The sequence below is a fragment of the Octopus bimaculoides genome, chromosome 17, assembly GCF_001194135.2.
Source record: "Octopus bimaculoides isolate UCB-OBI-ISO-001 chromosome 17, ASM119413v2, whole genome shotgun sequence".
In the NCBI taxonomy this organism is placed as follows: Eukaryota; Metazoa; Mollusca; class Cephalopoda; order Octopoda; family Octopodidae; genus Octopus; species Octopus bimaculoides.
The window spans coordinates 7,995,091-8,000,229 of record NC_068997.1 but is presented as its reverse complement, the minus strand read 5'-3'; positions in this window follow the sequence as shown (position 1 = coordinate 8,000,229).

The window sequence follows — 5,139 nt, the reverse complement described above, 5'->3', positions numbered from 1 at the left end:
GAGGTTACATGATGAAAATATATATATATATATATATATATATATATACATAGTAACACACACGTGTGTGTGTGTATGCATGTGTACGTGCAGGCATTCACATAGGCACATGTATGCATGTACATACTCACTGTGATCCCTTTATACGCGAAGGAGACATGTTTATGCTTACACACACAAACCCTGACAGATAACTCCATAGGCCATACCTACACAAGTTTGCTCTCCGATACCGACTTCGTTTCCTTATAACTTTCAGAAAAATGAATATCTTTTTATGAAATTTTCTACAAATAATCTTTCTGAAGGTTTAGATTACGATAATATCGGAATTTAATGCGGAAAAAATTTATTGAGCATTTGCACTTACATACCGACATACATCACATGTTTTAATTTTTTTGTTTAATTTCAAGCTTCGTTTTGTAGATATATAATGGATGTGTGTCAGTATGAATGTATTTTCCCACCATTTTCCATATTAATTGCAATATAATTGCAATCTACATTATTTGAAACGTATTTGCAAAAAATTTCATCAAAAAGATATCCATTGTTTTGAAAGTTATGAGAAAATAAATTCAGATGTGGATATGTCCTACAGAGAAGAATTCCAACCACGTTTCGCTACCTCACCAGCTCCTTTATAGGATCTAGTGGCTAAAGACATCATCAAGGGGAACCACATCCGGTTTTGGCCCCTACTCCTCTACCATTTTCGACGAGGCGAGGCCCCTCTTTTTTTCTTTTGCTCTTTGGTTTCTTCGATGCAGTGTCAACGAATGTCAGCGGGTGACTGACCATCCTGCCAAATTTCCCTTTAAATACTCACCGGTAGACTCCAGCAGCCAGTACTAGCTAACTGTCACGTGACACTGTCTAAGCTTCAACTGACCAACGGAGGGCAAGTACACGTAGTTTAAACCGCACCCTCTCTAAACCTGCCTTCCAACAGTGTCGTGTTAAGTGGTTCTCAACCATCTGTTACTTATGGACCTTTTTGATTCCTATTTCACTCAGGTGGACCCTGAGAGCCATTTGGTGTTTAAAAAAATTCCTTCATACTTTTATAATTTTATAATTAAATATTACGAGGGTTTGTATAAAAACATTGTTAAAATATTTCGTGAAATAGAACCAATTTATTGCAATTAATTTTTAAGTACGAAATCTTATATGGAAACCCACTGATCCACGTGGTTGCTCGGTTTGTTGGAAAGAACAGCCAGATTCTCTTAAACCACCGTTTTAAAGAATAAATAATGCGAAGGACTCATTGGACAATTCATTGCTAGATATAGACAAGGCTGGAATGCTTTGATCACGGATCCGTTCGAAGTGAGTTGAGATGGAGACAAACAATAACATTCTATTTATCAAAAAGAAAGCTGATCAGTAAACACAGTGGAGATGTTATCGATCTTAGGAATTGAAAGCGCTTAGTAGTGAGACTGATTTCTGTCTTTTGATTACAGTTAGATTTCTCCCATTGTTCGAGCAAGTGCAGCTCCCAGCTCTATATTTTATACACACGCAACATGGCACGTCCATACACGTTTTATTAGAAACGAAACGGTTGCGGTTGAACACTCGGTCGTTCTGTTCTGAATGAATAATGGTTTTGTTTTCACTTTCTTTGACGTGCGAGGTGATTAGGGCGGCGGCGGCGGCGGCGATGGGTAGTGAAGTGGAAAAGAAATTCTGCTAGTCGTGGTGGTGGGGGTGTCGTGGCTGTGGTGGGGGTGTTGATAGAATTCACGTAGTTATCAATCATGTTCTGTTGCTGATGGAGGCTCTGTTCAGGACAAACCTACTTTTAAATATTGTCCTGATCTGAATTTTTCCTGAAATGCCTCTAATGTAAGGTGGACAGTTCGATGTGTGTGTGTGTGTTGTGCTTCGTGTGTGTGTGTGTGTGTGTGAGTGTGAATCTAAGATTAGGAAAGATATTTTGAAATCCAGCATGTAAACCTCTTGGTTACAGTTAAATTTTCAATGAAGGGATCTGGTATCTCAGTTGGAAGACGATTTTTTTTTATTACGGAAGAAATTTAAAGAATAAAAGATGACAAGCAGACATGGAATGTGTGGGACAATTTGAAAATAACGAAAGGGGTTGGAGTGAAATAAATGAAATTCAAGAAAAGAACAAAACAGGGAAGGAGGTTGATTGAAAGACAAGAAAAGACAAGACAGAGGTGGTCAAAGCAAAAAAAACTGTATACGACTCATATTTTTCGAATTCCATTTAAAGAAAATTTCAGCCTTTCACATTCTGAAATTAAATGCTGACGAAGGAAGACCTGGAAGATCATTAACATAAGTTATTATGTGATTTTAGAAAGAACAAAGTGTTTATTATTATCATTATTATTATTATTATTATTATTAATGTTGTTGTTGTTGTTATTATTATCATTCAGGCCACTGCCTGGAATCTTGGGGTTAGTAGCCCGCGCTCTTAAACATTACCCCATATGCACGTGGGCAATTACGGTGTGAATTTTAGGGCTTATAAATCTAATATTTTCCTATCCTTCCTTAATACCGGTTCCCATATGCTACTCATATCTGCACTCGGTCTGCTTAGGAGGTTGTTGTGTCCTAGCATATGTGCTGCTTCTTTTAGTTTTCGTATTTTCCAATGGTGTTCTCTGTCTATTATTTTAACTTCATCCCACAGGAAGTGGGGTTTCCATTTTATTTTCATCCCCTGTGGGATGAAGTTAAAATAAAATAGGCAGAGAACACCACTGGAAAATACAAAAACTAAAAGAAGCAGCACATATGCTAGGACACAAGAACCTCCTAAGCAAGCCGAGCGCAGATATGAACAGCATATGGGAACCGGTATTAAGAAAGGATAGAAGAATATTAGATTTATAAGCCCTAAAATTCACTCCATAATTACCCACGGGCATATGGTGTAGTGGTTAAGAGTGCGGGCTACTAACCCCAAATAACAACAACGAAAAATACCTTAGGAATGACAACCCCAGGACACCTGATGAAGGCTGGAGGATATATCAACCGAAACGTTATGTTAACAACAAACAAGATGAGGACAAATATCCGTCAAATGTAAATAATGCCTCATCTCTTAAATATAGAACTGTATTTTTGTAAATACTTATCTAGTTGTTCATAAAACTCTTGCCACCGAGTTGCCCCAACATTCTGCGCATGTACAGTTCTTATTTTTATTATTATTTTTTTTGCTTCGACGTATGAAACCTGCAGAACATTTGCAGTAGCCTCATACGTAGGCACATCAGTAAAATGTCCAAAAGTCTTTGGCGATACTTGATTAAGAGATACAGTTAATAGATATCTTGTCCTTTGACTGGTAGCGTTGCAATAATTGCGGAACGTTTTCTGCCTGTGTGGCATTTGTTTTTTAGGACAGAAGAACTTTTCCATGAAGAATAATTCGACCGAAATTAAGACTAGTTTACCTTCCTCAGGTATTGTTCACCATTAAACGAAACAGAAGAGGGTCTCAAAGCGAGGTTGAATCATAAGAGCCAAACAGCGGAGACTATTTTAGTTCTGTAATGGCAGAGAAGTAAAGAGGAGCTAGTTTGTGACATCTTGTTTTGGGGTAATTCATAATGGTCGTAATCACATTGGTAACTCTGCGAAGATTCTTCAGCCAGTGAACAGATGACACTGGATATCATTGAGTGGAATTTTCGAATGCTTTGGAAGATCGAGGTGGGAAGGGGAAACGGTGTCTTGCAAATCCGAGCAAACTCGGTCTGGTGTTTAAGAAGTTTACCGTAAATTCTTGTTGAATCAAACAGATTGCTGCACCAAAGTATCCAGATGTCGTGTATTAGAATATTTGGACAGAACCATTGGAAGAGGTCAACGTCTTTGTTAAGGATATTAACACATACAAACTGGTGACACACAAACTATTGATACTTCGGTCAACAGATCAGATTTTCCATCAAACTGTTAACAACTTCAATAATTCTTCCCAGCATGTTATCGCTTGCTAAATCAGACACATGTTTACGAGAAATCTCATTTTCCACGACCAACCTCCGCAATCAGCTCCACCCCCAACCACCACCACCACTTCCACACATCACGCCTTCCTCCTGATTAGTAATATCCGTTATTTCTAATAAATTTCCGTCATATGACAGTGTAAATTGTGATATCGAGTCAACGAATGATATCTGATCCGACTCCAGCCCCACGACGCTCGCCATTCAAATAAGTACTTCCTACTTCGTTCATTTCGTGATTTCCTTTTTTGTTTTCATTTCTCTCCCCCATCAAACTGATATTTCCCACGCCAGCCATGACTCTCCCCCTCCAAACCCCCATCAACTTCATTCTATTCGTATTTAGTTTGTTCTTTGATTTTAATTTCCTTTTATTGATTTCTGAAACATTGGGTACAGAGTTTACATACATACATACATACATACATACATACATGTATATGTGTGTGTATTGTTTTATTGTTTTACTTGTTTCAGTCATTTGACTGCAGCCATGCTGGAGCACCGCCTTTAGTCGAGCAAATCGATCCCAGGACTTATTTTTTGTAAGCCTAGTACTTATTCTATCGGTCTCTTTTGCCGAATCGCTAAGATACGAGGACGTAAATACACCAGCATCTGAAAAACTTTAGTAAGTTTAGTTAGCGCGTGCGCGTGCGCATAAAAAAAGAAATGAAACACTTTGAGAACTTTATAAGGGATAATAGAAAGTATTCAAAATTTTATCAAAATATGCTACCGCTTTCAGTCGCTTAAAACGTTGATTTATTGGGTTGTCAAGAAAGTTCTTGCGGTTTTTAGCCTTTAAGTTCAGATGCACATACCTCGGCTCAAACAAAACTTTATTAATCGATATAAAAACCATCAGACAACGCGAAACAAGTTTATTTATGCCAGCAGCGTAAAAATCTTGCGTTCTGGTGGCGATGAAGTCGTTGAAGGCGTGTTTGGCATCGTTTTGGTTTTTGAAGCATTTCTCACGCAGAGAGTTGTCGAGATGCTTGAACAAGTATTAGTTGGTAGGCGAGAGGTCTGGTGAGTATGGCGGATGAGGCAGAGTTTCGTAGCCCAATTTGTTCAACTTCTGCAGGGTCAGTTGTGCGACGTGCGGCCGAGCATTGTC